The sequence below is a fragment of the Lontra canadensis genome, unplaced genomic scaffold (genome assembly GCF_010015895.1).
Source record: "Lontra canadensis isolate GAN:19392208 unplaced genomic scaffold, GSC_riverotter_1.0 scaffold15, whole genome shotgun sequence".
Taxonomy (NCBI): domain Eukaryota; kingdom Metazoa; phylum Chordata; class Mammalia; order Carnivora; family Mustelidae; genus Lontra; species Lontra canadensis.
This window is the reverse complement of record NW_022631009.1, coordinates 16,322,772-16,338,095: the sequence shown is the minus strand read 5'-3', so window position 1 is coordinate 16,338,095 and position 15,324 is coordinate 16,322,772. Positions and strand designations below refer to the sequence as shown.

The window sequence follows — 15,324 nt, the reverse complement described above, 5'->3', positions numbered from 1 at the left end:
TGACCTATTTTCCCTCCATCCCTACCGAGGAGAATAAAAAGAGGTAGTAAGCATAAATACTGGCAGATGAAATGTAGTTTGACACTGGAAAATCACTGCTTGACACCTGAGAGGGGTGTCAGTGGAGGCGAGAGGAAAAGGCTGTGGCCAGGTGAGAGAAAGCACTGGGAAGGTGGGCTGCCGGGGAACCTGGGTGATGCCCTCGACGCTGGGTTGCAGCGCCCCGGCGAGAGTCTGAAAGAATTCCTCTTCTTCAACCTGAGGAAGGGAGGCCTGGCCTCCAGAATTCCTGGGAAGGTGAAGAGGCAAGCATAATGTTGCATGATTCTGTTCCCGAGTCATCTCAATGAGGGGCGCTCAGAAACTCCAAAATCATCGGAAACCTCTTCTTATAATCCTAACAAATACTTACGGTTTTTACTCTGTGATAGTGAAAGGCATGGACAGCACTACCTCCTTCAACCTTCATAGGAAGCCTGGAATATTGCTGTATTATTATTATTATCATCCCTATTTTATGGATGAAAAACTGAGGTTCAAAGAGTTTAAATTGCCTAGGACACAGCTTGCTTGTGGCAAAGTCATATCTTGAACTCAGGTCTGTGAGTTCAAAGGCTTCCCTTTAATGATGAAAAACAGCTCATTTTAATCACAATGCTGGGTCAACAAGCTCTTTCTGAGAGGATCCGTAGATAGCTATGCAAAGAACATGGACCAGCGACCTGCGCTGTGCTCCTCTTTTTCTGCTGTGGCTAGGGAGTTTTGCCGAACCCCGAGGGCTCAAGGTTCATCACTCACCTACCTTTGAACTGATCAAGCCACCTGTGATCCAACTGTTTGCCTGGAATTTTTTTAGAGCGTTCTAGACTTGAATGGTATTCAGTTGTGAATAACAAAGTAATCCTTTCCATCATTTCTTGATTCACTGCCTAAAGACTGTGCTGTGAACAAGCAGGACTGAGAGCCAAGGAAGTACCAAAGGCTTCCTCAGTGCCCGTGCATGAACTGGAGGTCCAGAATGTCCATCAGAGGACATCAGCATTCAGTGAGAGGAGTCTTAATCTCCAAAACTCTAAATCAGGGGTTGGAAAACTGTATAGCTGGCAGGTCAAATCAGATCTGCAGCCTGTTTTTATAAATACAGTTTTACTGGAACACAGCCTTGCTTGTTCCTTTGTGTATTTTCTATGGCTGCTTTTGACAGACAGAGATCACAAGCAGGCAGAGTGGCAGGCAGAGAGAAAGGAAGGGAAGCAGGTTCCCCGCTGAACAAACTGCCCAACGCGGGGCTCCATTCTAGGATGCAGGGCTCGATCCCAGGACTCTGGGATCATGACCTGAGCTGAAGGCAGAGGCTTTAACGCACTGAGCCACCCAGGCGCCCCTCTATGGCTGTTTTTGTACGACAATGGCAGAGTTGAATAGTAGCAAAGGAGACTCTCAGGCCCATAAAGCCTAAAATACTGTCTTCTCCTTTACAGAAGGAGTTTGCTGACTCCTGCTCTAAATGCCTCCCGTGACAACAACGACAACAACAACAAAACCCCCAAAACAAAACCCCAGGCTCTTGAGAGATCTGGAAGACCTATACCCTTGACTGGGTGTGGGGGGGGGGGGTTAGGGGTGGGGGGGGATGGGAATAACTACAAAAAGAAAAGAACAAAAGGCCAGAAACGAAAGAGATAGAGAGAGAGAGAGAAGGAGGAGAAAAACAAAAACAAAGAAATAATAAAAAGAGTGCAAAGAAGGCAAGAAAGATGACCAAAAAGTTGTGGGGCACAGGGACAGCACTGCCCATCCCAGAAAGTTCCAGATTTCCTCACTGCCCACGAAGCATCTGCCATATTTGAGGTATTTCCATGAGCATAGCCTCACTTAACCTCCCAACAAGCCACACGATGATTTCTGTTGACCGGATGAGGAAGTAGAGACTGAGAAAGGAGTGACATGACTGAGAAGGGGTAAGGCCAGAAATAAGACACAAGCAGGCTGAACCCCCACTCTACCCTCTCCCCACCACACCCCAGGCCAGCAGTGACCACCCCCCACCCGCCTGCTCAGAGAATGAAAGCACTATGTTCTTCACTCATTAAAATTTATCAGAACCCTTGGGATTTTAATAGAAACTATCTACCTTCCATCTGGGCAAGAACTGGGCGGCTAACCACCTGGTTTGGCCATGGCGCACGTGGGCGGTTCATGGAACCTCGGCAGAAAGAGCGCTTCTCGGGCTCTGTCCGAGGGGGAAGCACAGCCCCAGAGTCCCAGTTAGCCATAAGATCATACAGTTCAGATGTGACCCAGCCCAAAAGGCACCTGTTTCTAGGAAGCACTGTCGGGTCACAGGGGTGGGCTCCGTGGGGTGACATCATCACTACAAGGGCATCTCCGCACCCCACGGACAGGAGGATGCTGAGAAGCTGGGGCCGGGCAGCCAGTGGCACACTTGACCGTAACTGCTAACCTTCCCAGGGTCAGAGGAGGTACTTGAAGCAAACCGAGGATAAGCCACTTGCTCCAGGATACACTGTCCATCCGAGGAGAGGCCCCATTATGAACCCAGGAGGTCTGATTCCCGACACTCCTCTGCACAGGGAGAGTCCGCTTGCCTCTGCGCTGCAGGGGCCCCTTCCCTCCCTGCTCTTTGGGAACCTGTAACTTTGCCGTGTTTAAGGGATTAGACAGAAGTCAACAGGCCTGCTCTGAAGCCTAGCTCTGCTTGTGATTTGGGGTGAATGACTAACCCCTCTGACCCCCGGTGTCTTCACCTTGAAGCAGATACCCACATTGGGAATGGCATCTATGCCTCAAAAGGTGGAGGGTGGGAAGGAAGCAGAAAGCACCTGCAGCTCCCGTGATCTGCAGGCTCCTCTCCAGGTGCGAGCGGACCCCAGCCCCCCTGCCCCGCCTCCTTCAGCAGATCAGACTCTGGGGCGGGGGTGTGTTCCGTCCTGGGACCGATGGCAGGCCGGTGCACCATACCGCCCAGGGCAGAGGCAACAAGAATGGGCACCAGGTTCACTCCATCTTGCCCACGGGGCCCAGCTTGTGCTACGGCTCCGCCTGGTCCTCGCTCTTGTAGCTTTACCCCATCTCGCCCTCGCAACCGCCCGCCCTCTGGACTTCAGACTCCAGCCTGAGACACAAAGACCACAGCCTTGTGGACACCGTGCAGCTCCTACCGTTGTGGGAGGTCAAATTATACATATATTGTGTGTGTGCCTGCCTGTCTATATCCGTCTGTATAGACATGTGCATATGTGTACACACACACACACACACACACGCGCGCACGCTTAGATACACATGCGTCTATGTGCATGTGTGTCTCTAAGTGTCTGTATCTAGATCTATCTCCAGGTGGTTCTCCTTCTCCACCTGAGCCCTGATTGATAGATGTGGGGTGGCTTGTTTCTGGGATAACCTCTGGCGGGGAGCTCTCTTTCCTTCTCTTTTGCTATCCCAAAGTATTCGTCTTTGACGTGGTCACTTGCTTTTCTTACATTTACTAACAGCTCCTTGGGGACTGGGAGCCATGGCCAAGTCCCCAGTGTGAACACATGACAACAAGCAAGGAGCATTCAGCGGCAGTTTCTATCTACCGCAGGCTTGTACGTCAAACCGCATGCTAGCTTCTTTTCCTGCGTTATTTTTTGTAATCCTCCTGACAGCCCTATGGAAGCAGGCTGCTTTTAAATATCTATTTTATAAATGAGGACACTGAGGCTCAAGGAAGCTGAGTAACTCACCTAACAGCAAACATCAGAGTTCAGGACTAAGTGTTTAACCACTACCGAGCGCCTCCCACTAGAAGAGGTCCATCCAGGACACGGGTCTTGAATGAAATGTGAGTTTATATGAAAACTTGCAGCCTCTTCTTCCAGAAATATGAAAGCACTCTGAAAGGAAAACACAATGTGTGGTAGGATAATTAAAGATAAAAACACAATGGAACCACTGTAGAAAAGCACACGGTACCAGGCCCCTGGGTGGGTGGGTAGTAGGAGATAAGTCTGTACATGAGATTATATACTCATCAGCATAAATCTCTGTGCAAAACCTTTCCCCAAAAATAGGCAACCAAAGAATGAATCAATTTTAAGGAATGCCATCATGTTTTCTTTTAGACTTCGTGCAGTCTATTCTCACAGGTGCCAGAAAACAACAAATGAGGGATGTGGGGACTCAGAGGTGCTGTATTTAGGAACTAATGCTCTCGTAGGAAAAACAAAACCACAACCTGGGTCTTTTATCATATTGCTGAAAGCCATACTTGGGTCATTAAACTCTTCTTTTCTCTGGTTTATCACTTAAATAAATGAGGTAAGAATTGCTAATTAGGCTTACAATGTTACCACATAGAAAGCTGGGTTCTAAGGAATGAGTTTCCTAAGCCCAGAATAGTGAGACCACTATTTCCAAGCTCCGATCCCCTGGCCGACTACACTTCCGGCTTGAGGCAAAAAAGAAAGTGAACTGAAGACGTCATCCTGGTGGAATGTTGTAGGAAATCCCTTTCCATCTATGTGTTTATCTTATACTCATTGATTTAACATCCATTTATTGCTTGCCAACCTACAATTAATTACCAGTCATTACCAACATACATCTGTTGATTACCAGCTGACTGACTGATTCCATGCCACGCACTGTTCTAGGCCCCGGGGTTGCAGCAAGGAATAAAACTGATGGAAATCCCCTCCTAAATGAAGCTCACATTCCCATCATGCCTATTTCTGAATTTTCAAGGCCCTGTTTGTCATGAACTTGATACTAATATATGAACAAGTTCAACTTTTTAATAACAATAATATAGAGAGAGTGCCTTACAGTTTCTGTGAAGCACTTTCACATGATGATGGCATTTATTCCTCAAAAGAACTCCGGGGAGTTCACAAGAAATACGACAGACTATTTAAATAAAGAGACAAGTAATATGTTACCAAAAGCAAAAAGAACAAAGGGCATGAACAGATTATTTCTCTATAAGGAAAAAAAAAAACCCAATGACTAATAAACATGAAAAAGAATTCAACTTCCCTAGTGCTCAAATATATTGTAGCTGAGGGTAACAATTTTTACTTGCAAAAATAACAAAAAGCAAAGGGGAAAAAAGGATTGTGTCCAGAGCTGGTGAGGAGCCCTGGGGGTGGAAACCATGTATGCAGAGAGCCCTTAAACCTGCACACACTTTGATACAGGAATTCCACTTTCAATAATCTGCCCAATGGAAATAATCCCAAATCTGGATATAAAATAGCAAAATCAAAAAAGAATTAAAACTATAAAGTTATCCAAGTATAGGAAATCTGGATAAATGGCCTAACACAGGGGCACATGGGTGGCCCAATCCGTAGGGCATCTGGGTATCTGCCTTTGGCTCAGGTCATGATCCCAGGGTCCTAGGATCGAGCCCTGTATTGGGCTCTCTGCTCAGCGCAAACCTATTTCTCCCTCTCCCTCTGCCTGTTGCTCCCCTTGTTTGTGTGCTCTCTCTGTCAAATAAATAAAATTTTAAGGAAAAAAAAATGGTGGTGGGGCTATCACAAGGGCCCTTCCTGGAGAATTCAGACATTGAAAAATGTTCAACAGTCCTGTGCAACCTGATGTCTAGGGCTTCCTGTGCAAGTTGCAGCGACAACTATGCCTCACTGACCTGCCAGTTACACCCTAAATGTGCAAAGGAGGATATATCTATAAACAGGAGTGAAACAGTGACTGACGAGACAAACTGGAATTCTGGGACTACTGTGGACTCCTCTAAGACTTTGTCCCTCTAGATTCCCATATTACAAACATCATTTACTCTGATACCTGCCTGCTAGTTTGTAAATCTCTCCTGTCTTATAATTTTGTATGATAATAATGATATTAATGTCTCTTCAAGTTTTACTGTATGCCAACACAACAAATTGAAGGTATCATCTCCTTCCAACAACCCCCAGAGGCTGGTATTTGTGTCAGCATACCTACATTTACGGGTAGGAAACTGACCTCAGAGAGGTGAGGAACCCATCCAGGGTCATGCAGATAGTACTGGCATAGGTGGGATTTGAATCCAGTGATCTGGTTCTGATCTAGATCCCATGCCCCTCAACCCCTGGGCCATACACCTTGATCTATTACTCTATACGATAGTTATGTGGAATATTTTTTTTACCAGTCCAATTAGGTCCTGAGTTACATTAGGGGGAAGTCATTTCTCACTCAGCTTTGAGTACAGGGTATGGCACTCAGTTGGCACTCAATACATGCTTGGGTCATAAATTAATGAAGCCGTTGTTGACTCACCTACTTCATTCAATTTCCAGTCTTTCATCGAATTGTTGGGGAAGAGTTTTCCCTACAGGGGGGAGAATATCTTAAGTCAATTCCTCTCCCCCCCCCAACTTCTGTTGCCATCATCTTGTCTGAGGTCTCATCCCCTTAAGCCAGAGTCCACCAGCCTCCTGACCATTCTCTCAGATTCCAACCAGTCCCGCGCATCATTACGCTAAAGTACTGGGTCATAAGACTTTCCCGACCGATGAGCCTAAATGCAGGATCAAAACGCTCAGATCCCAGGGTGACTAGGTGTGGGTAGAGCTCCTAGGCTCATCACCTGTGACCCAAAACACCCTCCCAGGTGGCAGACAAGCAGTCTGGTGTAGGCTTAAGTTGAAGGATTTTTTGGGATATAGGACTTCCAGTGCTAAAATTGGGAAAGTTCGGGCCAAACCAAGACCAGCTGATAATGCTGCTTTCTCCTCTTGGTCTCCAAATTCTCCATGCTACCACGCACCCTGCAAATAACAGTTTCTACTTGTGCCACATATAAATCAGGAAGCACAGATTCCAATCAAGCCAAATTCTCACTCAAAACCATCCAATGACACGTGCTGCCTCAGAAAACCTCTACTCAAACTAACAAGCAAAGCCCTTGGCAATCCGGCCAGGACCAGAGCCACCCCAAGGATGCAGTTAATTCAAAGCCTTTTCACAAGCCCAACCCAGCCTTCGGGGAGGTCTTGATGACCTCAACTCAGGAGAGTTATTAAGATGACAAATTTGCTGGGGCATGAAGCACATGAGACCCTTCCCACTTCTTGAACTGCTGTGTGGAGTTGTTCTTATTTTCCTCTTCCAAGAGTTATTTCTCCTTTCCCACGTGTATATGCTGTCTGTCCAACCAGAATGCAGCCTCTTTGGTGGCCAATGTCACACCCTTATTTATGTCCCCCACAGCACTGAGCAATGCCATTTCTTACACACAGAGCGAGCACGCGATAAATTTTTGTTCATAGACAACTGATTAGTACTGTCTTTCTTCCCCCTACCACATGAGGAATTCAACGGCCCTTCCACACAGATAAATGCTCCATTTTTTTTCATGTGGCTAATGTCTTCTCGTGATTCTGTCTCCAGAATCCTAGCTTTCCTTAAATGCCTGATAAGAGAATGAAACTGAGAGCAAAGTAGGAGCATTTCCCTCTGCTGGTGATAAGAAAAGGGCAGAACCACAGTTTGGGGGGTGGGGGGGTGGGGAGAAGTAAGATGGGAAGAAAATATAACAGAAACGTAAAGAAACGACCTTGAAGAACTTTTGGAGAGGGAGAGAATGCGCCAAATATAGAAAAAGATACAAAGAAAGGTAGGGAGAAATGGGCTTTGCAGAACATTAAAAAACAAAACAAAACAAAACAAAATAAAATAAAATAAAATAAAGCTGTCCATATGGGACTGTGGCCAGAGAAACATGAGCAGAAGGGCCCAGCACAAATGCCAAGCTCCGCCTGAGAGGGGCAACCTGTCTGACCCCATCCAGAAGAGCGCTCTGGGCGGGCTCCGCACAGATGGCTGGCTTTGCGTGCCTATCCGGGGAGGCCCCTTATTGCCCAGACAGCACGCAGCCCCATTTACAGGACTCATGGCAGGCACACTGAACTGATGGGAAATTTCCTTCGGGCAACAGAATCTCGGCGTAAAAAACAATATTGATCCATTTGCCTCCCTGCCAAAAAGAAATCAAGTTAGACAAAGGAAATTAGGCAAGCGGTTTCCTAGGACTCCGACTGCAGCTGCAGAGTAAACCTAACGTTCCTGACTCTCCTTCCCCTGCTCACCCCAATGTGCAAAGGCCACTCGGCCAGGAGGGCGCTGAGTAGGTGTTCATAGGCACACGAAGTCTTTTAAACGAACAAGTCAATGGTCATCTCGTGTCTAGGGGATCCCACTGCCAGCCAGACTGTGCTGGGGAGTGACGTCCAGGAGCGTTGGCAGATTTGCAAGGACCCATGCCACATGCCAGCCAAGTACATGCTTGTCACCAAGGACAGAGCATGCCATCTGCTGCCCTGTGGAACTGTGAGGGAGCTCTGACCTTGGATTCATAGGCAGACGGGCAGCTCACTCAGCACTCCCAGCTCATCGCTCTGTGAGAATACACACACACGCACACACACACACACACATGCACGTTCCTTCATCTCCGATGATATAGGGTAAGAGTGAGGACATCTCTCCCGCAGTGAGAGCTAATACTGAAATGTAAGACTCTCAACTCGAGAATCAATGACTGCAGCAAAAAGGAAGGCCACTGCCTCTCCGCTGACCCTGCCCTTGCCACGCTGGGTAAAAAGTGATATTATGCCTTATTCACTTTGTCTTCAGCTACTTCCTGTGGCCTCTGGGTCATGGCAGGGCCCCATATCTGGTTTTTTAAATAATCGAGTAAACGAAGGTGGGACAAGATAAAATGTGATGGGGACAAACGGGAAGATCTGCATTTAGTTTCAAAAATCAAGGATTTTATATGCTTCTACTGACTAAATTTGACACTATTTGATGTCAAAGAAATAAGGGGCTAGATGGATGTGTTAGAAAAACCCTTACACATGTATACAGGGATGTACACAGTGTCTGAAATAGTGAGACCGTAAATGTCTTAAACTTCCTGAGCAAAGAACATAATATTATACAGAACAGAATATTATACAGCCGTGAACATGAATGAAAGAACCTGCATATTTCAGAATGGCTAATCCCCAGAAAGATAGTATTGAGAAAGTCACACAATAATATATGCAGTACAAGACACTTCATATAAAGCTAAAGATACACAAAATTATATATATGTATATATACATAATGGTCTGGGACTGCATCTCCATATAGTACAAATAGAAACACACGGGAGTAACAAACATCAAATCCAGGATCCAAGTTAGTTGTTGGGGGGGTGAATACACAAGGGCATTATTTTTTGTACTTTCTATTTATATTAAATCTTGCATCTTTTAAAAATTATTACAACATTGAGTGTTACAATAAATTATAATGTTCCACATTATAAATTATATTAGACATTATAAATTACTCTCTGCTCAAGTGGACTTAAAATGTAATACAGAAAGCAGTCACTGAGTAGAATCCTAGTCCTTTCAGCAAAAACATCCGAGAGGAAGGCCCAATACCAGTTTTTAAATTGTCAACTGAAGAAATGTGGTAAGATATTATTGGAACTCTTGCAAATGCTGACACATCACTGTTTTTTTGTTTTTGTTTTTGTTTTTAAGATTTTATTTATTTGACAGAGACACAGAGAGAGAGGGGAACATAAGCAGGGAGAAGCAGGCTTCCCGCCGAGTAGGAAGCCTGATGCGGGGCTCAATCCCAGGACCCTGGGATCATGACCTGAGCCGAAGGCAGATGCTTAATGCCTGAGCCACCCAGGTGCCCCCGTTTTACTGTTTTTAACCTGCAAATGGCAATCATATAAGGTGCATCCTAAAAAACGTAATAAAGGAAATGGAAAGCATTTAGTATGAAACTAACCCGCCTCGCATGTTCCTGCTCCCGTGGTGTTCCAGGCAGAATCATGTCCAGATCTCAGACTTAAATCTTTGTAGGACACGGACAAGCGTGTGTCAAGAGAAGGGTGAAAAGAAGGAGATCAGGACATTTAGATTCTGCTCATCATGGGCCTCAGGATCTACTGAAGGATCTCAGAATGCTTATTTGGGGATGGCATAGCTTATCGGAGGTCAATGACTTTCTTCAAATATTTGAATGAATGCGTGAATGAAGGAATGACCTTAGGAGAACATAGATAGATTTTGCATGGCTCCAGAGGCAAACATTTTAGGAGCTCGAAAGAGGGTCATTTTTAATGCAAAAAAGGAAAAACATCCTAACAATTACAGCCATCCCAGGCAAGACTGAACAGTTTGCTTAGGTAGTAACTTCCTTAAAACTGGTAGTAATGAAGCACAGCCTAGAGTTAATTGCACTTTATGAATCCCAAAGCCTTCTCCAATTCTATGAGAACCAGTGGTCCTCAAACTTGGATATGAACCAGAATCCCCTAGAATCCTTGTTAAACCCCAGAGCACTGGGCCCTACCCACAGAGTTTCCAAGGCAGTAGGCCTGGGGCCCTGCCTCAGAATTTGCACTTCTAATAAATTCCCAAATGATGTTGATGTTGCCGGCCCAGGGACCATACTTTGAGAACCTGTGCTCTTAAAAAGAGAAGGCAGATCAGCTTCAATTAAGTTTTTAGGAGTTTTTTTCAGGCCGTTAGAAAAGAGTGCCCTTCCTTACATCACTCACTGCCTTCAAACAGACTTCCACTGTGATCTTCTTCTGACAGCAAGGGCGCAGTTTTACTGATGCCTTCCCCAAAGGCCTTTGTAAAAAGCCATGGCTCTTTGCTGTGCTTTAAAACCATAAGGACCCTGGGATTCTTTCCAGGTACGGATATTAAATTTCTTTTGATTCATTTTTGCTTTGTTTTCTTGTTTCCTCTATAACCAAGGTTCCCGTGTTTTTTAAGATAAGTGGCCAGAATTAAGAGTGAGTCTGGGCAAAAATCAGAACTGTCTGACCCACTGAAGGATCCAACCTGGCTTAAGCCACATTCCTGGCCAGTTCTGGCAACGCTACTGGCCACTGACTCTAGAACACATCCTTGCCAGCCACCGCTTTGGGGAAGAAGAAGGCAAAAGTGCCAAGAATTATTTTTTTTTGCCTTTAACTCAAAAAGAAGTAATGTAAAACCGATCTTAAACCAGTTCAGGGAACAGATAAAGCCCAAACAAAATGTTTAAATCACGCATTGGCTCACTGGCCTAAGACTATTAGTATCTGGTTTATTCATTCAATAAATAACTATTGAGCTCCTCTATGCGATGTACCAGCACTGTTTTGAAACCTAGGGATGCAGCTGTTAATAAGTTAGGCAAATGCTGAGACAGAAAAATAGACAATGTATGTTGAGTAGGAAGAAAAATACAGTAGTTCTTGGTTAGAAATCCTATATGCTTTTTACACAACCACCTCCCCTTCGTGCTTATTTTTTTACCCTAATGGTTAAAATAAACTGTGCTTACGCTGGCCAAGGCAAATGATCAATGATCAAATGATCATTCTGTTCCTAAGCTGCTTTTCTTTTATAATTAAAAAAAAAAAAAGCCACTATTAGTAGTGAAGTCCCTGGAAATCATTTTCTAGCTCACTTGAAAGGTTCAGTTGCATAAGAACATGCTTAAATAAACAAGCTGAAATAAATAGTGGTTAAAATTTTACCCATCTGTAATCAGCAAAACCAGCTTTCTGCCTGCATAGTCAAAAACTTTTTTTAAAAAGCAAATGTCTTCTGAAGGCCAGAAAATAAATCCTAGGTGGTTGGTTGGAACAGTTTCACAGCAAACAATTTTTCAAAGAGTCAGCTGTGGGGGCACGTAAGAGTCCTCCTTGAATCATGTTATCTCAGCCAAAAGAATCCATCCAAGCTTCTCCATTTTAGTTATTCCTGGTAAAAACTGAATGTGTGCAAGACACAAAGGAGATGGAACTTTTAGATTAAATAGAATTCTAGTATCTTTTGGTCATGTCTGAAATAAGGCATTACTGCAAGGGCTTCTGAATCACAGCCATAGTTAATAATAGCTCCCACTTATTCAGTAAGTTGACTACCTACTGCCACTACCACCTACTACTACTAACTGAGCATCTACTGTGTGCCACGCACTGCTGAACATTAACTCTGAACCTAGCACTTCAGTTATTTTTGTTTTTTTCATCATACTATCTTAAATACTTATGACCATACTATGAAATAAATGCCATCATTACCATCATCCCTATTTTACAAATAAAGAAACCTAAGTTCAGAAAAATTAAGTAATATTCCCAAGGTCACATCTAGTTAGTGAAAGGAATTAAACCCCGAAGCCGTTAGCTTTACACTATGGTTCTCCTCCTGCCCCCAGGAACCAGGGAGATGGGCAGGATCTTGAGTGGATTAGCAGAAAATACTTATTCCTCAAGATCCTTTGCTGTCGGGGGTGTCTGGGTGGCTCAGTTGGTAAGCGTGTGTCTCGGGCTCAGGTCAGGATCTCAGGGCCCTGGGATCAAGTCCCCATGCTGGGCTCCCTCCTCAGCGGGAAGCCTGCTTCTCCCTCTCCCTCTACCTGCTGCTCCCCCTTCTTGTGCTCTCTGTCTCTCTTGCTCACTCGCTTTCAAATAAATAAATAAAATCTTCAAAAATAAAAAGACACATTGCTATCATCTGCCAGAAAACAGTCATAATTACTGTCTGTACCTATGGTCACCACCATGGGAAGGGTGCCCCCGTAGTTGTACAATGCATAGTCGGGACAATCCTACCCTCACACCATGTGGTCTCCAGGAATGGACGTGAGGCAACACAGTGAACGACCACGGCATAAACTGTCATTTCCACCCACGTACCTGGTACGAGGCCTGGGCCTCCCACTCTCTCCTCCCACACATAAGGACCGCCACGGTGTGCCTTTGGGAACTGGGGGAGGAGTTATAAACCCACTTAGAAACAGGCATTACAAGTAGAGTCTTCAGGCTGACTGACTTTGATAAGCAGAAATGCAGTTGCTGCGTTTATGTGCATGGGCGTGAGTGTGAGCTGATATGTGTGTGCGCACGTGCTTCCTTGGAGGCGGCGGAACAGTGAAGTGTACCAATTAGTCCAACGATGCCCAGTGTGCCCCTTCAGTGGAAAACTCCTGGAGCTTCCGTGAAATAGTCGCTGATAAAACAGCCATAAGCAGAAGCCATCACTCCTGGCCAAAGCATACTTTCTCCCTTACCTCTTCTTTGTTCCCGCGCTCCACAACCCTCATTACCCAAGGGTGAAGTAGTCATTCTTCCCCGGCTTTCATGCACATGCAAGTCCCCCTCCAGAATCTAGAGGGGCCCTTGGATAGGCAGCAAGTCATTACTCCTCATTGAATATAAAGTAAAATTCATTTGTCTCTATCTTCGATGAGAAAGGGAAGGAAATTAAGCAGGAGAGACGGCACGATGCCTTTAAGAATGGTATATTCAAGGTCAAAGCCTGCTATCATTGAGTTAAAAAATAATAAATGAAAATAGCTGTGAGCAAAGCATGCCTGGCTGGCAGAATACGGTCCAGCTAGAAGTCTTCATTAAATGTTCCGCGGCATGCAACGTGGTAGCCGTGTGTTCGAGTGCTAGGGATGCTGCGAGAGATCCTGCAGCTCATAAATACTGAAAAGGGAACGTTGCCATGGTAACTAAGTGCTAGTTAATGAATACCGAAGAACTGAAGCTCATAGGATAGTCTCAAATTGCCAGAACGTGAGTTACGGCTGCTGCCAGGAGCTGGCAAGTAACTTACATGCCATCCTCTCCAATATGATTTTTAACAAGTTGGCCAGTTTGATGGGTCTCCGTCTTGACCACATGAGGCCACAAGATTCTCTCTTGACACTCCATGAAAAATCCTACGCCTGATTTCTTCCCCTTGACTCTAAGCACCACAATATTTTACAGAAACGAACCAAACATTTAGATAAGGAATGTGGCCTTCAATTTGAATCTTTGACCCAAGGAGCCAAGCATGAGGACATGCATCTCTGTCACAACCAACAGACACACGGGCTCGAGGAGCCATCGAGCTGAATGCAGCAGACTTTTTACTTGTGAAAAAGGTGGAAGCTCCGTATGCACCAAAGGCAGGTTGTTTCTATTGTGCAATGACACAGAAGAGCTTCTGCAGCTGATTTTTGCAGGAACTTTTTACAGGCTGGTAATGTCGTAGGTGATCTCTCATTAGGACGGCCAAACCTTCTCTACAGGCTCCCACTCCCAATTCTCTCTCACTATTCATCCCACAGGTCAGATTTCTCATTCTGGAATCATCTGGCTTTTCACAGGTTTTTCGTTTTGGGGGTTTTTGTTTGTTTGTTTGTTTTTAAAGGCACTCTCCATCCCCTTTCTCTGCTCTGGTCGCCTTCGGTAACTAGAATGCAGTCCACTTTTAAGATTACAGATTGTGTTGCCAGCAGACTTATTTCTACATGCCATTAATAAATAATGAGAATTTAGAAAAAGAGGGAAACATCTAGGTACCACAAAGCCAAAAATCATTAGCAAACACATCCATTCTCCAGAGGCTGGCTCCTTGCATAACCAGCATCTCAAACGGCCCGGTTGGGTCTCAGTGTGGGCTGTGGGTGCCCCCTTCAGGCTCTGGGGAGAGATGCATGCGGCTCTCCTTTGAGATACTACCTGGTCAGCGGGGCGATGGTTTTTGTTAAAATCTTTCTAGAAATTTCAAAGGAACACTGTGGCCCACCTGTGTTGGTGTGGTTGGATGGGAAGCCCTCACATCACCAGCCTTCAGCTGGAATCAAAACTAAGTAGGTAAAATAAAATGCAGTGTCATTCAAGGAAAAAAAAAACACCTTATAGATACGTTCATTGTATTCGTTTGATTAAATGATGCTTTTCCACTAGAGGAGCTCTGTTTAAAATCACCTCTGTCTGTAATAAAATTAAACCTGGAGAGAGGCAGCCCACGACCTCCTCACCTTCCTGCTTCCTCCCACGGCCTGAACCTGTTCTCGCACGTAATCTCCTCCGGCCTTAGCTTCTTCTTCCCAGGCCTTTGGTTTCTCTCACCTTCATGTTTAGTCTTGTTGATAGATAACATGTTTCCTTGGGAGGATGGGAGGAGAATGGCACTACCTCTCTGGCCTTCCTCTCCAAACCCATAACCCCAAGCTAATCACGAGGAAAACATGAGAAGAATCATAACAGAGAGACCTTCCACAACATGCCTGACCAGGACTCCTCCAAACTTCCAAGGTCATCACAAACAAAGAAAGTCAGAGAAACTTACAGACCACTGGAGCCTAGAGTGACATGACGGCGGCGGAATGTCATGTGGTGTCCTGGATGGCTCCCTATCAGGAAAATGTATATTAGGTAAAAACTAAGGAAACACTGGGTCGCCCTGGGGGCTCAGTCAGTTAAGTCACCGACTCTTGGTTTCAGCTCAGGTC

At 45.2% G+C, this 15,324-nt stretch overlaps 1 protein-coding gene across 1 annotated transcript in view; it reads right to left on the bottom strand.

The window, feature by feature from the left end:
• Positions 1-15,324, bottom strand: part of DPYS (dihydropyrimidinase) — an 81,895-nt gene that overhangs the window by 19,890 nt on the left and 46,681 nt on the right. The window lies entirely within an intron of this gene.